Below are 21,112 nucleotides of genomic sequence, written 5' to 3'. Positions count from 1 at the left end.
GAGTAGATCCAAGTAGACCACTGATTCTCAGATTTGGTTGTACCTTTTGATAAAAACTGTCTCCTGGTCCCCATCTTCAAGATATTGTTGTACTTGGTATGGGATGCGAGCCTGCGAATCAGGGTATTGGAAGGACACTCTGTGATTCTGTGTGCAGAGAAGTTGGAAGGCTACCGGTGTGAGTAATATTCTGGTTTTCAGAAAATAACAGGGAGTATTTCTCAGAGAAAGTGAGTTCCAGAGGCTATATTTTTCCAATTGACAGTTGAGTCATTACAATACTCCTTTTTTTTTTTTTTTTCCTCGGCACTTTCAAATCATTGTTTAATGTCTTTTCTGTTTTGGGTTTCCTATCGAAATATATTCAGTAAACTATAATTAAATTTTGATTTTATCAGTTTATTTCTTTTGATGATGCACTGGGAAATCATTTGGGATTAGAAGTCTTAGCTCGTTGGGGCACCTGGGTGGCTCAGTCGGTTAAGCATTCGACTCTTGACTTCGGCTCAGGTCATGATCTCATGGTTCGTGGGTTCGAGCCCCATGTCGGGCTTGGCACTGAGAATGCAGAACCTGTGTCAAGTTCTCTGTCTCCCCTGTCTCTCTGCCCCTTCCCTCCTCGCATGCACTCTCTCTCTCTCAACAATAAACATTAAAAATTAAAAAAAAAAGAACTCCTAGCTTGTAAATATTTCAAAGAGCATGTGTGGAAGTCAAGCTCTCACACAGGTGACCGGAGAAAGGATTTGAGAGAGGAATGGTGGCCTCAAGGAAAAGAAAAGAAATGGTATCATTTCCATTATCCAAAGTCTATTATTCTGAACCAGGCAAGAGCAGAAAAATAATAAAATACAAATGCTTGGATTAGCATTTTAAGGGAATCTTTGAAAGCTCTGAATGATTCAAGATTGTACAGTGACTACTTTTCACATATTGATCTGCAGTATGCTGGCTATTTAGTAATTTAGATCGTGAATCCTTGGCTAGAAAAAAAAAATCACTTATTGAATTAAAACCTGAAAAATGCAGAGGTCTGACTAAAAGTCCTGACGACCTTAGGCTTTTTTGTCCCCCCTCCCCCAGTGCGAATGGCCCCATGCCATTGAAGAGATATTTTATTATTTATAGATATTGGAGATTTAAATAAAGAAAGGTTTTTACACCATCTAAACACAAATTGTAAAGTATGTCACAAGGAGAGGAAAATGTAAATAATTAAAGGAAAAACAGGGCAGGGGTAAGAAATGAAACAAATTTATTGAGATCGTCCTTATGGTATGACATATGTAGAAGTACTCTCATTTAATCCTTCCAGTAAGTCTGGAAGACAGACTTTATTATGTTTTATAGGTGATCAAACCACTTATGTGACCTTACTGGTGGCAGTAAGTGGCAATGCTCTGTTGGCCCCACCACAATATACAGGGGCAAAATATATACAGGTGTGTGTGTTAGTCAGTGTTCAACCAGAGAAGAATCAGAAGAATGTGTGTATCTCTCTCTATCATCTCTATCTCTATCTCTATCTCTATCTCTATCTCTATCTTTATCTCTATCTATCTATCCATCCATCCATCCATCTATCCATCCATCTATCTATCCATCTATCATCTATCCATCTATCTATCTACCTATCTATCATCTATCTATCTATCTATCTATCTAAAGAGATTCGCTGCAAGAAATCAGTTTTCATGACTGGGAGGCTGGACAGGTGAGTTCAAAATCCTCAAGGCTGACTATTGGGAAGTACAGGCTTAAAAGTCTCTGGCAGGAGCTGAAGTTGCAGCCTACAGTCAGAAATTCTTCTGGGCAACCTCGGTTCCCCCTTTAAGATCTTCCAACTGACTGAATGACCCCACCCAGATTATTTAGAATAATCTTCCATATATAAAACTAGCTAAGTGATTATGTGTTTTAATCAGATCTACGAAATGCCTTTGCAGCAACACCTAGATTACTGTCGGATCGACTGGAGACTGGAGCCTGGAGCCTGGATAAATTGACACATGAAACTGACCATCACAGCGTCTTTGAATGTGGGAATGGGGATACAGGGGTCAGGGAGGGGCTGACAGGGGTGAAAAAAGGCTTTAGTAAAAACTAGAAATAGAAGTGAGTAGAAAAAGAGAAAAGAGGGGCGCCTGGTGGCTCAGTCAGTTAAGCGTCCGACTTCAGCTCAGGTCACGATCTCACGGTCCGTGAGTTTGAGCCCCGTGTCAGGCTCTGTGCTGACAGCTCAGAGCCTGGAGCCTGCTTCGGATTCTGTGTCTCCCTCTCTCTCTGCCCCTCCCCCGTTCATGCTCTGTCTCTCTCTGTCTCAAAAATAAATAAATGTTAAAAAAAAATTTAAAAGAAAAAGAAAATAGTGTTAAAAAATCAGAAATGGTTGGAAAACAGTGAGAATGTTATTTGAATAGGATAAACAGAAGCACAATGGAAGTGTGGGGGACACTGAGAAGAGAATCCTTCTCTCCAGACCCAGGGCAGCCACGGGCAATGAGCTTTATAACCTGCCCTCCACTCCCTTATCTTGTCAAGGATCTGTTGGATCCCAGAATGTGTTTGAAAGTAGGAGTCCTTTATGTGTCCACATGAATAATGCAGGGAAGTTGAACTAAAATCTAAAAGGCTGACCACCTTCATTTTGGGGAAAGGGTATGTGATGGCTAGTTGTGTGTGTCCACTTAATGGTCTAAAGGAGGCCCAAATAGCTGGTAAAACATTGTTTCCAGTGCATCTTTGAGGGTGTTTCTGGAAGAGATTAGCACATGATCCAGTACACGGAAGAAAAGAAGATCTGCCCTCACCACTGTGGGTGGGCAACATCCCATCTGTTGGGGGTACAAATGGAATGAAAAGGCCAAGGAAGAGAAAATTCTCTCTCTTCTTGAACTGGGTCATCCATTTTGTCCTCTCCTGTGGCTGAAACTTCTTCAGACTCTGTAACCTACACCAGTGGCCCTCAGGTTCCCAGAACTTTGAACTTGGACTACATTATACCACCAGCTTTTCTGATTCTCCGGCCTTCTGGGGGAAGATCATGTCACATCTCAGCTTCCCATGTGGGTCGATTTCTAGAAATCCCGCATGACATATATCTGTATAAACCCTATTGGTCCTGTTTCTCTGGAGAACCCTCACTAAGGTGGGGGGGGTGTCAGAAAGGGGTAAATTGTTAATTATTAATTGGTAATGAATTGTTCTGTCTCTCCTGTGCCAACCGAAGGAATCGGTTGCAGTCAGCAAGCAGCCTGCCTTCCAAAGAATCACTAGAACACAAAGTGATAGGGTTAGCATGTTGTAACACAGAACTATCCTGCTCTCCCTCATGTACAGTGAGGGCATCTCAGGAGCAACGCTTGGGGAAAGCTGCAGGCTGATTGCTTAGGGCAGAGAGTAAACGGGGAAGAGGGGACAGCAGGGTTGGCAGACCACTGGGCTTCCTGCACTTACTTCCTTCACTCCAGTGGGAGACCCTCCCCTCTGCTCGGAGGCCCATGCTTATCAGTTAGGAAGTAATCTGTATTCTTCTCGAACACTGACGCCCTTACAGTTTCCTCCACTCAAACTTCCCACGCACCTGGGAGAATCCTACCTTCTGGCAGAGTCCCCAGGGCTAACCATTACACTAGGGAACCACGCAGGAGTCCTTGTACCCAAACTCTCACCTCCTAGAGTCTCACACTGCTGAACCCATGGTCCCGCTCTCCACTACCTCCCACTGCGTGAGCTGGCTTTTATCTGCACGTGGAAAGCTTTCATTTTTGAAACCTTGACCTCTAATAAATTACACTTTGTCACATGGCCTTACTATTAGCTTATATCCGAATTCCTGTGGTATTTTCTATTATGCATTATGGCGGTCCTCTACCTTGGTTTCCCCCTCTTCCTTCACCCCCCATGTGTAGCCCATATCAGCCCAACTCCCACTTACCCCCTTCTAACTCCCTTTTGCTCTCGGCTTTCACAGCCACCTGCCTCACACACCCCAGAGCTCAGGATCCAGTTTATCATCTTTCTCCCTTCTCTTTCAATCGTTTTAGTGCCTACGTTTACATTCCCCAATGATCAACGTATTGTAACATTAAAGAAAATAAACTCTCCAATGGAAAGTCTGGGTTTCTGTGCAATGTTGGAAAAAAAATGCCAGGCTACGAGTGGTGGCATCGGGCATGGCCTCGTGCTACCCAGGATCCTCCCTGCAGCGGCCAAGACCACGTCCTCTCTGGGCAGCTCCCCTCAGTCTCTCCGCTCCCCGCCACACCCCCGCCCCCGCGCCAGCAGGCCACGCCCCTCAGGCAGCTCCGCCCCCTGCAGGCCACGCCCCCTCCCCCCTGGAGAGAGCAGAGCTCTGAAACCCCGGTCTCTCAGCGCCTTTCCTGCCATCTCCAGCTAGGATTGAAATCCAAACCCTCACTGGTGCCCTTGACCCTCGTCCCTCAGATTGCTTCAGAGGAACTTGATTTATCAGATCTTTCTTTCCCCAGGGTCGTCAGCTGCTTTTTGTTTGCTCGTTTCTTTTCCTACTGGCTCTTTGTCACAGCCTTGTAAAAATGAGCCCTGATGCCGATGCCCCGGGTAAACCTCAAGAAGTTTATTTGTCATTTAGGATTATCTAATGTGATTCAGGAGCAAATAATATGCCTCTAGGAGAAATACAAAACTATGCCCGCAGAAGTGAAAAGTTCAAATCTAAATTAAAATAAGATACACCCAAAAAGGTCATATTCTTTATATACCCGTGTACTAAAAATGTTTAAGTTAGCGTTCTTGTCAGGATTTGCATTAGCAGAATCAGAGATCAATATGATGACATCCTTCTGTTCAGCTCCATGAACTTTCTGGTCGGGTGGTCCAATTGCCATTCTTGTCTAGTAATACCGTTTAAATTGTTTTTTTTTTTTTCTAATTTTTTATTTTTAATAAATTAAATTTAATAAATTAAATTTAGAGAAAGAATATCTTGCTTTCATTTAATGATAGACATTTCAAGGAGTAAATTCACACAAAAAAATACTTCACTAAAAAATTAAAATCGATAATGACCGAGAACTCAGCAATACCACCACAGTAGACTCCTTGACATCTTAGAGTTTTTTTTTTTAAGTTATGCAAAGCAGTAATGGCATTGATAATGATTCTCATAGGTGTATTGGGCTTTTTTTTTTTTTTATCCTTTGTCCTTTTCACATTGTAGTACTTATCATTTCAAGTTAACCAGGTTAACAAAGCTTCATAAAGAAGACAGTAACTGTACTTAGTGTTTCAAAATTTATATCTAGCTGGGTCATCAGTATACCAATTACATGATAAAAAATGATTTTAATCCCCTTTTCCTAAAAACTTTGCTGAAGATAAAAAAACCTATCTCGCTGCCTTCTATCATATTGATGGTTTGCTTCAGAAAACACATCCTTTTGGCTAAAAATTGCCCAAGTATATCAAGGAGCCATCAAAGACGCCAACAGCTTTTTGTCTTGGGCAATGCCACGAAGATAGAGTCAGAAATGTTCAAGAAGTGTTCTCTAGAGAAATAATATGAATTAAGCAGGACAAATATGACAAAGTGATCTATTGGAATATTATGTACGTGATTGCTCTTTTTTTAAATTTTTTTAATGTTTATTTATTTTGGAGACAGAGAGACAGAACATGAATGGAGGAGGGTCAGAGAGAGAGGGAGACACAGAACCCAAAGCAGGCTCCAGGCTCCAAGCTGTCAGCACAGAGCCCAATGCGGGGCTCGAACTCACGGACCATGAGATCATGACCTGAGCCAAAGTCGGAAGCTCAACCGACTGAGCCACCCAGGTGCCCCAGTACACAATTGTTCTTTATTTCCTCTTATATTTTATATCTTATATTTTCTTATCTTTTTATCATATCTTTTATCTATTTTCCTATTCACTTGCCGTGATCAATGCTATTGCAACTTTGAAGTAACAAGGGCCCCAGATAGCCGCCCCCCCCCCACACTCACCTTTGTAGATCTCACGTGGTATCTTATTTTCACTACTCCTTCCTGTCTCACCCATGGTTGCCACGATCTTTGGATCGTATCTTGTCTCAGCCTCTTCACCTGAAATTCACGGCTTAAGTCCTTGTGTCTTAAATGCAAAACTATTCTAGTGGTCTCACCAATAACAGCATGCCAATTGCTACATGCTCACTTTTACTCCTTATTTTATGATATTTCTATGCCTTGGTTTTGCTTTTACCCGGTTGCTTATTCTGCATTAACTCCTGAAGCTGCTTCACCCCTGTCTGCGGCTGAGTTTCACCACAACCCGCATCTGCTAACTCAGTATCCCTGCCCCATCTCCCACCCCAAACTCCGGGATTGCTCCATTAGGACGTCGCACAGGCCACGCAAATGCAGTCGGTCTGAAGGAAAACTCACTATAAGCCCAATTAACTCACTTACCCTCTTTTACCTTTGAGGAAATGAGCTCAAAAGAGCTGTTACAAGCTTTTTCTTGTCAACCAGACCAGAAACCTGGTACTCTTCTTAACTTCTCTCGCACACAGTAACCGTATGGAATTAATTTTTCTTGTTCTGCGGAATTTGCTCCCTAAATATCGCTTAACTGTTCTCTTTCTTGCCCCTACCAGTGACCTTGGGCACTAGGGAAATCAATAATTGTTGCAAGTACTAGCCTTGTCGCAATGCTGCCTCACCCTTGCCCTCCTCCAGTCCCTGAGCCACACTGCCGCGGATGATGTACTTAACATGAGTCTCTGACCAGCGCAGCTCGCAGAGACCCGTGGCTGCCTATCGCGGGCCAGACGGAGCTCGCCAGCGCCCAACAAGTGTGCTTTTCCACCAGATCTGCCTCTGTCCCCGGTTCAGTCCCAAGTCCCATCTCCTCCCACGGTTTCTTCCTGTGTGTCATTTACAGATTGTGCTCTGCGTAAGATACCTCCCAGCTTCCCCCTCCTTGGACGACTAAGTCCTCCTTTCGTCTTCAAAGACCCACTCAGAGGTGACCAGCTGCACTTTGCCCTACACTGGTACCCGCCCCCCAGCATAGATTCCTACCCCCCTAACCCCACAGTACTCTGTGCTCACTCACCCCTGATGGCACCACCACAGAGCACTGAAAACTTCCTTTGGAAGTTCCCCATGAGTATGGGAGATTCTTGAGCTCAGAAAGGGGGTCCCTTTAGCCTTTTGCCAGAGCTTAGCACAAAACATAGTAGAAACTCAAAGTAGAAAATATTTTGGAACTAGATGGAGGTGGCTTTGGCACAATATAGTGAGTGTCCAAAATGCCACTGAATTATTCACTTTAAAATGGTTAATACAGGGGCGCCTGGAGGGCTCAGTCGGTGAAGCATCAGACTTCGGCTCAAGTCATGATCTCTCGGTTCATGGGTTCGAGGCCCGCGTTGGGCTCTGTGCTGATGGCTCAGAGCTTGGACTCTTTGGATTCTGTGTCTACCTCTCTCTCTCCCCCTCCCCGCCTCAAAAATAAAATCAACATTAAAAAATTAAAAAAAATAATAAAATGGTAATACAGAGAACAACCTGAGGGCTCCTGGAGGGGAGGTGGTGGGGGGAGGATGGGTTACATGGGTAATAGGCATTAAAGAGAGCACTTTTTGGGATGAGCCCTGGGAGTCATATGTTAAGAGCTGAATCACTGGGTTCTCCTCCTGAAGCCAAGACTACACTGTATATAAACTGACTTGAATTAAAAAAAAAAAAAAAAGTTAATTTTATGGTATGTGAATTTCACCTCAATAAAAGAGAAAAACTAATACATGCATTTGTCTAACTGTGCATTCCAAACATTTAGATTCAGTGGGTGACTAAAAATTGAATTCAGGGAGACAGTGAAGCATTTCAGAGGCGGGAACCCACTGATGGTGGGACCGGTGCACAACACCCATTGCCTCCTCACTGCTGTGAGCTTCCGAAGTCCGTGGTAACAGACTCCCTCGCAAATCTTAGCTCCGAGCAAGCGAGAAGATGGGAAATTTGCTATGTGAATTTGTTTAGGGTGAGGTAATGTGGCGAATTACTAAGCCACGTATTTGCCTTATAGCTAAATGAGCCAACTTACATAGCAGCAATTTATAAACTCTAACGTCCCGTTCAAATACAAAGTAATCTTTATCAAGATTATTATAAGGATATTAGATAAGGCCAAGCCCTCTGAGCCAACACTCAGGGACTCTGTTCACAGTAGCTGACATACAGGCTTGCAGGAGAGACATAACCCGTTAATTTAAACAGTTACCAGCTGCATTATTTCCGAGGCAGTTTAGGATAGTGGTGAGAATACAGACGTTGAGACCAGAAGACATCGCTTGGAGCCTCAGCGATACCTTTTCGTGACTCTGGACTATAACCGTATAGCACATGCTCCGTGAGCTTTTTCTTCTTCATGGAGTTACTACGTTTCATAGTATGTTGCATTGTTCCCTAAAATGTGAAGCCATGTTCAGATGCAAATGATCATTGCCCTTGAAGTCAGAGAGAGGAGTCTGTGTCCTCCACAAATATGCAGAAGTTATGGGATGTTAAAGATATAAAACAACAGAAACTAGAAGAGAGAATAAAGGGGCACCTGGGTGGTTTTGTGCAGCTTCCGACTCTAAGGCCATGATCTTGCGGGTTTTTTAATTTATTTTTTAATTCTTTAAGATTTTTTTTTAACATTTATTCATTTTTAAGAGTGAGAGAGACAGAGCATGAGTGGGGAAGGGGCAGAGAGGGAGGGAGACAGAATCCGAAACAGGCTCCAGGCTCCGAGCCGTCAGCACAGAGCCCGACGTGATGCTCAAACCCACGGACTGTGAGATCATGAGCTGAAGCCGGATGTCCAACCGACTGAGCCATCCAGGCGCCCATGACCTTGAAGTTCTTGAGTTCAAGCCCCACATGGGGCTCACTGCTGTAAGGGAGGAGCCCGCTTCAGATCCTCTGTCTCCCCCTCTCTCTGCCCCTCCCTTCTTCATGCCGTCTCTCAAAAAATAAACATAAACATTAAAAAAAAAGAAGAGAAAAAAAACTTTTCTAACTTCATAGTCTTTTTATATCAGCTGCGCTTACAGTTAAATATTTTTAATTCACGTTTTTTTGTTTTCGATTTTGTTTTTGGCTACAGAAAAATTGGTCCATCTACATAAAGAGAATCAAATGTAACTGATAATTACCCTTATCCTTCTTGTCCTTTATATGTTGTTTTATTGGGGTAAGAACCTTAATTCACATTTTAGATGAACAGTGACGGAGTGACTTTGGTCTCAAGTTGCACATTAAGTGAACAGCGACGTCAATCCGCGTATTTTCACTTCCATAAGGAATTACATTTAAAAGACTTGATTTTCTCTCGTATTTTCTATTTATCCGGAAAATATTGTCACTTCATGCCAGAGTGATTTTGGGGAGTGCTTCTACAGATTTTAAAAATAGAGTAATAAATTAAAGCTATGTCTTTGAAGCCATGCAACTTTATTAAACCTCTATAATACATGTGTTTGCGTTATCTGAATATTGACGGTATTGTACTGTCATTTCCATATTTAAAAAATGCTGAGCTTTTTATCTAACTTTTTACCTTTACACACATTGTAACGTGACAGTGGGTTCATATAGACATTTTGCAGCTATAATTTGAACACCTGAAAATTTCAACCTCTCATTTGGAGTTTTATTCTTCTGTTAGTGCAGAAAAAAAAAGAAAAAGAAAAAGAAAAAGAAAAAGAAAAAGAAAAAGAAAAAGAAAAAGAAAAAGAAAAAAAAGAAAAAGAAAAAAAAACCACACCAAAAAACTAGTGTTGGATTGAAATACCATTCCAGTTTCAGATCTCAGGAATCACGCCCCCAAAGGCCTGCTTCACTTTTTCTACCTTGGAGAACTCTCTTAGATAGTTAATGTCTATTTATATGGTAATTTCTCCCCAATATACGTCTACTTTTTCTCCTTTCAGCTAGATCCCATTTTCACCTAATAACATCACTCACCGGCGGACCGTGTGAGTACAAATGATCTTCATGAATAGCGTGGAGCGGATCAATAAAGGGTTCGAGTTCGCCTTACGCCGAATGCTGAACAGTTCATGAATTAAAATGAGATGAGAGAATAGTTGGGAGAGGTGGGCCGTTCCTTCTCTTGCGGTGGTGACTCTTCGGGAAGACTGGCGACTCTTTTGGTGGTGATGTCGCCTTTGCTCTGCCCTCTGCTGTCCCCCGCTGGTCTCCTGGAGCCATCTGGGAGCTTACGGCCACCATGGTGAAGACATCCAGAGCAGTTTCCCCACCTTTAGTATACTCTACTCAAATGGTCCACTGGAGGGGATATTAAATTGTGGAAGACTAAGAAGGACTAGACCAGGAAGAACGAGAGACAGGCGGGGAAGAAGCCCTGACTGAGGACGAGCTGTATGAACTGACGCTCCAACGAGGAGGTAGCAATGACCGTGGATTCCCCGGGGAAACGTTTCTAGGCCTCAGGAACGTGTGACCCAAGGCCTTAGATCAGGAACTGGAGGCCGGACTGCCTGGAGAATGGTGAGCAGGGGGAAATCGTCAGTTCAGTGACCTTGGTAGGTAAGGGGCCACGAACGTCGGGCCCTGCAGGTCATGATGACAAGACAAGGAGAGGTTTCGTTAAACAAGCAGGGAAATATGTCCAAAGTGCTTGGCAGACTATCCTGCAGGGAGCAAGCGCTTAATAAACGTGCGACCAGTGGGGTCAGCCCTCTCCGTACAGCGGAGTTGCTCTGGGAACTCGTGAACGGTGTCAGGGCCACCCCCAGAGATGAAGGTGGTCAGGGGGGGATGGCTGGGACAGGACTCTGATGTGCAGCCTCCGCAGAGGTGCTCCCACCGCAGAGAAGGCCGGTCCGGGTCCGCCTGGGGGGGGTGCAGGCCTCGCCGTGTGGGCTCCACTGGAACCTTTTCACGTTTAGACGTAGGGTACACATGTCAGTTGTAGGTCTAAGTTGAGCCTTCCGACCCCAAGTGAGATCGCGGTGTTTTCCCTAACAACTAAGTACCGTCCAGCCCTAGACCTCATGTTTTTATGTCGACGCCCAGAACACCCTTCGCCCGTCTTCTCCAGTGTTTTGTTTTGCCAACGGGCTTCCCACCGTCTGCTCCTTCTTGGTCCTGCACCTGACGCACATCACGCGCATCGGCTGAACATCCCCGGGAAGCTCTTTAACTCAGCATTCAGTGCTCAGGGCTGGCAAAGCACAAGCCCTGGGGAATCTCCCTCCGGGACCCGATTGCCAGGCCCCTGGAACAGGTGCTCCGCGTCTCTTGCCTCGTGCACGGAAACAAGATGCGTCTGCTTGCACACACCATGAAGCCGCTAATACTTTTCTTTTCTTTCCTTTTTTAATTGTTTAAAATGTTTGTTTGTTTTGGAGAGAGAGACAGAGTGCAAGTGGGGGGAGAGGCGGAGAGAGAGGGAGACACAGAATGCAGAGCAGGCTCCGGGCTCCAGGTGGGGCTGGAACTCAGGGGCTGGGAGATCAGGACCTGAGCCCAAGTCCGAGCCTTACTTAACCCTCTGAGCCACCCGGCGCCCAAAGGCTCATGCTTTTCCGACACCTGAATGAACCAGTCTCAGATCGAGGAAGCCTTCAGTGGTGGGAGCAAGTCACGGTGGGTGATGTTATCTTTCTTCCTCGCAAACCTCACTCTGTCCCTCCAACTGCCACCGCCCGAGGCGACACCAAACGGCCTTTGTCTGCGGATCGAATCATTCATTAACCCCTGTCTATCGAGATCTTGACTCTCTGGCATGCATTTTGTGCCTTCTCTTAAAGCACGTAATGTGAATATTTCACATTATTCTGTGTCTTTCAGAAAACTCTACGTCCCTGTACTTGCCTTAAGTTTTATTAAGTTGATCTGCTCCGTTAAACAGGTTTTTTAATCTTCTAAATTTCTCCTGTTTTCCTTTACGTATAAGTTCGTATCTTGACATTCTTTCAAGTTTATTTTATGCATTTATTTTGACGGAGGTGGTCAGAGCGAGGGAAGGAGAGAGAGAGATGCCCAAACAGGCTCCGAGCTGTCAGCACACAGTCCGATGCTGGGCTCCATCCCACACACCAGGTCAAGACCATGACCTGAGCCAGAATCAAGAGTCGGATGCTTAACCTACTGAGCCATCCAGGCACGCTGTATCTTGACATTAAAAAAAAAAAAAAAAATCTCTAAACTCTCTTAAGTTTTTTTGCAAGTAGGAGACAAATATATCCTAAATAAGTACTGAATGAAATAATTTCAAAGCAAACCTTACCTGAGGCTGGACTATGGTATAGCCATGATCTCTCTTCTTTCCAAAACAGAAAACCAAATATATTTATAATTCTTTACTACCGGTTAAGTTTCATGGACGAGTTAGCTACTCTTTAGTAAATAAGATGTGCTTAAACAGAAACACACATAAAACCAGGGTGTGTCTGGGTCAGTTGACAAAAATGGGAGCCAGAGGCTCATAGGAACCTGGGACCAGTGGTGGTTCAGTGCTTGCAGCTTCGGTCTCTGGCGACTTTATGGAACGTAAGGACCAAGAGGAATGAGAATCAAGTGGACCCACAAATACGTCTAACAAAAGGTGCACAGAATATCAGAAGGTTGTTGACCACTATTAAGGAATTTAAAATAAGCATAATAATTGGGGCTATAGACCATGCTCGCGTGTGATGACTCAACACAGCAAAAATGTCAGATCATCACAAATTATCGATATAGTTAATACAATCCCCATAAAATAACAGTGTAGATGGAGCTTGACAAGATGTTTCTAAAATTTACATGGATATGCAAAGTTCCAAACATAGACAAAGCACTCTTGAAGGACAAGACTGTGGGAGGACTTAGCTGCCATATATAAAAACATATTCTAAAACATATGTTCTGAGGCAAGGGTAGACAAAGAGAACAGGGGAAAATAGCTTCTAAAGTGTCCCATGTGTGTGTGGACCCTGGATTTATGACATAAATGACACCAGAGCAGTGGAGGAAATGTGGTCCTTCCACAAATGGTGTGTGGACAGAAGAACATCCTCAAAGGCAAAAAAGAAAAACAAACTTGAACCCTCCTGCATTTCATTCACAAAGAAATAATTCCACAGTGATTGTGAGTATAAAGGCAATACCCACCCATACACACAAACATGAACTAACTAAACAAATACGTACATTTAATTCAATTAATAGACTATCTTCATAACATCAGAACGGAAGAATATTAAACATAATACAAACATATTCACCGTGGAGAAAAATATTATATGCTGAATGGCATTACACGTAAGATCTCTTATTCGCCAATTTCAGCATTACAAGAGTGCAAAAGATATTATTTGCAACATACATAATCACAAAGTGCTCTTTCCAGAATATATAGGAAAGTTCTACATTTCAATGAGACAGAAGACCCACGAGAAGATGAAGTAAAAATACAAACAAGCATAAGCAAACATAACAAGACATAAAGAAGGCTATTCAAATGATTCAGTGGTCAGTATACATATGGAAAGGTACTTAACTTCATCAGTGACCAGAGAAATATCAACTAAGCAATAAAATTCACGGTCCATCCCCAAGAATGGCTAAAATTCCCACCACCGGGAGATGGCAGAAATGGGGTGTGGCAGAAATAGGGGACCACAGAAATGCTCATATATTGATGGTGGAGGTAGAACTTGTTATATTCATTGCAGAAAATAGAAAAGATTGATTAATTTGAAGGTGTGGTACCCTACGACTGAGAAATTCATTCTTCAGCATATACTGTTACAAAATTATTCCAACACATGTTAAAACAGGGAAACTTTGTTCAAGACTACTTGTGATAGGGTCATTGCGGTAAGGGAGAGATAGGACTCAACTCCTAATTACAGTAAAGAAAGCCGGGGATTGATAGCCAACTGGCAAAGTAGGGGTCAATGGTGGAAAATAACTGAGTGGGGGACGTCAAGGGTAGGGGGTTCTGGCTAAAGGCAGGTCAAGAACTCAGACATCAAACGTGGAGGATGAAGAAAATTAGAGATCAAGAGTGATTGGATTGCATACGTTGGGGAATTCTAGCTAAACGGATTAACAGTATTCTCACTTAGACTCAGGCAGACGGAATCTGAGGGGTGAGGTCAAGGCTGAAGTCTAGTCAAGAAGATGGCAGAGGAGCCTGTTGAAAGTTCGGTCAAGAAGAGCCTTTGTTAATACCCCACCCAAACCTAGGAGAGACACGGACATGAACGCTGACAGTATTCTTATTCATAATTTCGCAAAAGGCAAAATAATCTAATATCAATTAACAGTAGCAGAACCGATGAGTTATGGCATGACTTACCATGCAGTGCATTACAATGTTGAAATGACTGAGAGTTATACAAAAAACATAAATGAATCTCAAAAGCATGTTTACTATAAGCAAATAATGGCAGGTAAAAAAAAAATATGTGTGCACGATGCCGTTTATATAAAATCTAAAAGCAGGCAAAGCTATACTGTATTTGGAGATAGATACTTAGGTAGTAAAGAAAAAACAATGAATTGATGACATAATACTCAGGTAAGTGGTTACTTTTAGGAAGTAGGAAGGAGGTTATTATAGAAACAAACCTGTGACGACATGCTAGTTTCCTGGTGAGGGTCCAGCCCTTGCTGTAGGTGGTGGTTTACTCTGCAATAATCCAATATGCTGAATAGTTGTCTTTAAGGCGCTCTTCTGCATGAGCGTATGCCTCCCATTAAAATGGTTTAAAACCTATCCAAATGAATTTTAGGCATTTTAATAAGTATAATATTTAAAATTAAGTTTTCTAATGGCCACAGTGCGGAAAGCACTCCGATGTCCATCAACATAAGATAAAGAAGATATATACACCACATTTTCTTTATCTTATGTTGATGGACATCAGGGTGCCTTCCATACTTTGGCGATGGATGATAGATAGATAGATAGATAGATGATAGATAGATAGATAGATAGAGTGGAATATTACTCAGCCATCAAAAAGAACGAAATCCTGCCATTTACAACAACGTGGATGGAGCTAGAGTATATTCTACTAAGTGAAATAAGTCAGTCACCGAAAGACAAATACTGTCTGATGTAACTTGTATGTGGAATTTAAAAAACAAACAGATAAATGTAGGAGAAGGGGAAAAAAAGAGAGGGAGGCAAACCGTAAGAGATTCTTAACTATAGAGAACACACCGAGGGTTGCTGGAGGAGAGGTGGTCAGGGGGATGGGCTAAGTTGTAATGCGTAGTACAGAGGGCACTTTTGGGGATGACCCTAGGCAAAAACTTTCCTAGTTTTTCCTATGTATATATTACACTGTAGTTTTTAGAGTTTTGTTTTATTTTATTTTGTTTTGTTTTTAAGTAAGCTTTACGTCCAATGTGGGGCTTGAACTCACAACCCTGAAGTCAAGAGTCATATGCTCTACCAACTAAGCCAGCCAGGCGCCCCTCCTTATGCTATATTTTTTAAATGAGTAGACTGTGCCTCTACAATTGTACTACCTTTAGGAAAGGGGGACTAAACTCCAGGCTTCATATTTCTACCCAGGAGTATTAATCATTGACCATTGCAATTCCAAAATATTTTCTTTCTGGCCTAAATTCTACATTCCCTGAATTCAAAACTGACTTTGCTAAATCTTTTGAAACACACATAGTATGATGAGAAATCTTTATGTCGATCAACTCAGTGGTTTCTAGAGAGGCCTTGAAAAGCCATGGGGAAACTTTTTTCCAATTGCTAGTTTCTAGAACGTGCCTAAGTTCTTCAAGATCAATGATACCTTGTATTTTTGAAACTGGAAATTACTAGCCGTGTTTTTTGACCTACTGATACCAAAAGCTTGCCTAAAAGCCTTACGTCAAATAAATAGATCCATTTTAGTTAAGGGGGGGGGTTATATGTTTATTGTTTTCCTAATTGGTACTTTTATTATGCTTTTGGGAACATGAAAACATTGGTGGGAACTCTTGCCCAAATCAGTATGGCTTCTACTTCAAATTCCAGAGAAGACTTTACCCTCTTCTTTAGAAATAGTTCCTAGAGTAAAAAGGCAGGTGTGTTATTCTCTGACCCTAACGCTCCAATTAATGGTCTTATCTGTTGTCCTAGTTCTCTTGCTCAAAAACAACACATGAATATCTATCAAGGACAAGCATTGGAGTAGATCTGGGGCATAAAAATGGAGAAGACATAACTCATAAGGATCCATCTGAAATGGAAGCTTGGTGACACACAGCCTCAGTCGAAGAGAGAGAGTGTCCCAGTTAATGGTTAGGTTTAACCTTTAAACCACTTTGAGAAAATGAGAGGAGAAGGTACATTTAGGAAGAAAAAAAAAAGTTGAGCCCCATCATGATTTTTATTTGTGCTTTTATATATTGCAATGAAATATGGTTTAGGGGAAGCACATTTTCCTTAAACCTCCACCGCTATTGCATTTGCCAGGCAGATAAGCACACTAAATAATTTTTATAGGACCGAGGTATGAAAAATGTATACATTGGGTTTTTTCTGTACAACGGTGTAGTAAAGACCATGAACTCTCATAGCTCGATAATAAAGCTTCTGAAAAACAGAATCAAAATGGTTTAAATGGCAAATGTTACGAAAGAAACTAGCAGGGAAGGTCTCTCCAAAGCAAACTTTATAAGCATGTTTCATAGACGAAGGAGGGAACAAATGGGAAGGGTGGTCTCCAACAGTGTAGGATGTTGTTCTCACACTTCTGTGCCTCACGGAAGGGCTTCGAGCCATGTTCCTTCTCGCTGCTCGGTGTCTCTATTATCTGAAGGCAGGTGGAGATATTTTGTATATATGGGTCATATCATCCTTGAATAACATGTAAGTGTCTTTAAAGACCTGGTAGTAATTCCTTTGCTCTGTCCCACGGTAAAGCCCGAATGCTAACCACTAAAGACTCATACCACCACTTTTGAAGCGTAACACCTCGCTTTCAATCAGTGATCAGAACCGGATGTGAGATGGCCTGAATCTGCTTTGTTCACTCTACCCCGCTATATTAGTGATTGTGACAGAGTTACTCTTCGTACAGACCATCACATTAGAAGCGTTCCTCATATGCGGAGACCGACATATGTCTTAATAGTTCTTACATATGCACTTTTGAGATGGAAGTGAACTCAGTTATGATGAATCCATTTGTATCGTTACAGCAAAAGGTACATCAGAAATAAAATGAGACCAGTAGGCACTATGCCAAAGCCTACCTGGGGACTTCTACGCCCGGCTTCAGCCGTCGCACAGGTTAACGTCTTTGAGAAACACCAGAGCGCTAATTTCGTAACATAAGATAGAATCATTTAGATATTGGATAGCGATGCAATTGCTTTTCTTTATTGCTGAGGCTCAAAGTTAAATGGGAGTTTTTACTGTGGTAAAGAGAAGTTACCATAAACGTATGAATTGATTTAGACTTGACTTTTCCTCAGGTATCATCGTTTGTTTACGTTAAGTCATGATACACTAATACGATAAAAATGTAGATGATAAAGTACAAAGATGAGCAAGTTTCTCTCCTCAACTTTACACTTTTAAAATACATGGTTTGGGGCGCCTGGGTGGCTCAGTGGGTTAAGCGCCAGACTTCGGCTTAGGTCGTGACCCCACGGTTCATGAGTTCGAGCCCCGCGTCAAGCTCTGTGCTGACAGCTCAGAGCCTGGAGACTGCTTCAGATTCTGTGTCTCCCTCTCTTTCTGCCCCTCCCTGCTCACACTGTCTCTCTCTCTCTCTCTCAAAAATAAACATTAAAAAATTTTTAAAAATAAATAAAATACATGGCTTTTATGACATAAAGCTAACTTATGGCAGTTGTAGAATATCTTTTTTTAAAGATAAAGTATATATGTAAGAAAGTCAAAATATTCTAAAGATTACAATTGCTAACATATTACATTACATTTTTTATTCTTTCATATACAGTTAAATATGTTTATATAATTTTGAAATTGCATGTTTTCCAGCTAATATTTAACTGCAAACATTTGCATGACCATTAACATTGTTAATGTACTCTTTTAATGATTTTATTTTTTATGAATTTAGCAAATATGCTCAAGCAATTTCCATGATCTCCATTAAAATTTTTTATAATAATTCTAAGTTGAAAACAATTGTACATACATTACACTCATGTTTTAAAAATAATGCTCTGACAGTTTTCTAGACGTAGAGTTACTGAGTTATCAAGGATACGTATCTTTAAATTTTTTGAAATACTTTTCCGAGTAATTTTCCCAAATCTCAAAAGTTCCTTTAGGGAGAAAGTATTCGGCATTTTTCTTTCTTTCCTCAGATCCCAGTACAGTATCTGGGACAGCATTGGTACTTAATAAAAACGATTTTAGAGCTGAGTTGACTGATACTGTTTTGAGAAACGGAACCACTTTGTAGTCCTGCCAGAAACACTGAAAATGCTATTGTCACAGCATTGATGAGACTCATCTTAAAACATTTCTAGCTTTCAGAATTAGCGTTTTCTCATTTCACTGTGTGTAACTTTCGCTCAACGGCGAGACGCAACATTTTTATATGTTGCTAACCTATTTGTGTCTTCACTGTGATATATTTCACTGCACACTTTAAAACTGTTGGCAAAAGTTCAAGTGTATAAGCTGTGACCTCCCTTGGGTGCGGCATTTGGGCTGGTACCAAGCCAGGAAGCTGCTTTACATGTTCTGAGCAAAACTCACGTTCTCCCATACCCGTTGCTTCTCTCACTGGTCTGTTCCACAGCTCAATGCTCGCGTTCTGGAAGAAAACAGCGTGCAAATTTCCCATTAATAAGCCATGCATGTTAAGGCCACGGAGAGAAACAAAGACTCCAGAAGCTCGTGTATCAAAACTCCGGGATTTTGTCAACTCCTTAGTTTTTCATTTTAGCTTTAGTGTAAATTCTAGCTGTAAGTTCAACATTTTTATGTGCTTTGTTTTCTAGCATATATACAGCTCCGGGCTTAGAGAGTTGACCCCTGGATAGCACAGGGTCAAACTGTGTGGGTCAACTTATATGTGGATTTTTTGCAGTGCCGTTCTATAAATAGATTTTCTTTTCTTTATGATTTTCTTAACATTTTTCCCCTCGGGCTTAATTTATTGTAGAAATACAGTATTTGATGCATATAACATACCAAATACGTGTTAATCAACTGTTTACATGATCTCCCATGACCTTGCCACGCACCCTGCCGAGATTGCTAAGCCCACACTCACTTCCTGGTTGGCTCCCCCCCCCCCCCCCAGAAGTGCGGATCCTCTGTGATGTCAGCCCCACACAGCACATTCCCTTCCACGGCTTCCTGGTCCCTTTGGCAGCTGACTCCTAGCGTCTTTCAACCTCACCAGGTCCTAAATCTCTTGGCCATGTGTCCTCAATGAGCCCCTCTCCTGAACTACCTAGCTTAAGTGTTAGGATTACTCCATATAATCACTTCCGTGTCAACACTCTCAATTTCCCCCCCCTCCCTCCTCCTCGCTTCATTGTTCTCTTGAGAACACCCCAGTCCAAAGCAACCCATCGTCTCCCTCTTGCATTTCTACAGGGAACATGGCTCAAGCACTGTACACAACCGTGAGGACTGAACGTGCCCTTTCAATTCATCCCTGGGAGCTCCAACCGGCCCTTGATTCTGGCAGCCATGTCTACTTTTCTATGTCGCTTACCTTCCCATTCTCTTCTTCTCTCTCCCCAAACCCCAGGCACCACTTTCTCATTTTTATTCTTGGCTTTCTGTTCACCGAGGAAATCAAGCTTCAGAATAGAATCTTGCAAACTCCCACTACCACATCTATTCACTTTCCGGCATCTGCACCCACATACTCTGCGTCCCTGCTGTTCACATAGATGAACAAACCATGATCCCATCTAAGGCTGTCCCCTCCATCTGTGCACTAGCTTCCATCGCCTCCCACGTGCACAGAGATATACTTCAGTAATCCCCTGCTCCTGACATAATCACTTCATTAATGTTGCTATTGGCCTCACCCCCTGACCACCCCGCCCCCAGCTACCACCACATTTCTTTGCTCCCTTGGTAACAAAGCCCCACAAAAGAAGTAACTAATGTACGAAGCTCCTGGAGAATCGCATGGGAGAAAGGCCGAATGACTTTGGGTTTGGTGCTGGCTTTCTCAATACTACCCCAAAGGTGTAATCAATAAAACTTTATTAAGATTAAAAACTTTGAAAGACCCTCAAGAGAATGAGAAGACGGGCCACAGACCGAGAGAAAACATTTGCAACAGACACACGTGATAAAGGACTGCTGTCCAAAATATGCAAAGAACTCTTAAAACCCGACAGTAAGAAAACAAACAACCTGATTTAAAAACAGGCGAAAGACCTGAACGGACACATCACCGATTGGATGCACAGACGGCCGGTAGAATATGAAAAGATGCTCCCCATCCAATGTCCATAGGAAGTGCAGATTAACACAATGAGATACCACCATACCCCCATGAGGATGGTGAAAATCCACAACACTGACAACACCGAATGCTGACAAAGATGTGAAACAGCAGCAACTCTCATCCATTGCTGGTGGGAAAGGAAGGTGGCACAGCTAGTTTGGAAGACAGCTTGGCAGCTTCTCCCAAAACTAAATATGCTGTTACCAGATGACCCAGCAATCATGCGTTTTGGTATTTCTCCAAGGGATTGAAAACATATGTCCACGCAAAAACCTGTACATGGATGTTTATAGCAGCTTTATTCGTACTTGCCAAAAGTTGGAAGCAACCAAGATGTCTTTCGGTAGGTGAACGGATAACTAATCGTGGTGGATTCGCAAAATGGAATATTATTCGGTACTAAAAAGAAATGGGCTATTTAGCCATGAAAAAACATGGAGGAACCTTAAATGCATGTTACTAAGTGAAAGAAGTCAATATGAAAAGGCTGTATATGGTAGGATTCCAATCTATGACATTCTGGAGAAAGGACGGTAGAAGAATCAGTGGTCGAGAAGGCTTGAGGGGAGGGACAGACGAGTAGGCAGGGCACAGAGAACTTTTAGGGCAGTGTAACTGTTCTGATACTTACACCCTTTTGCTTACTATTCCCCTTTTAATAAGATATCAGGTTTAA

The sequence above is a fragment of the Prionailurus bengalensis genome, chromosome D3 (assembly GCF_016509475.1).
Source record: "Prionailurus bengalensis isolate Pbe53 chromosome D3, Fcat_Pben_1.1_paternal_pri, whole genome shotgun sequence".
In the NCBI taxonomy this organism is placed as follows: Eukaryota; Metazoa; Chordata; class Mammalia; order Carnivora; family Felidae; genus Prionailurus; species Prionailurus bengalensis.
Note: the sequence above shows the minus strand (reverse complement) of the source record.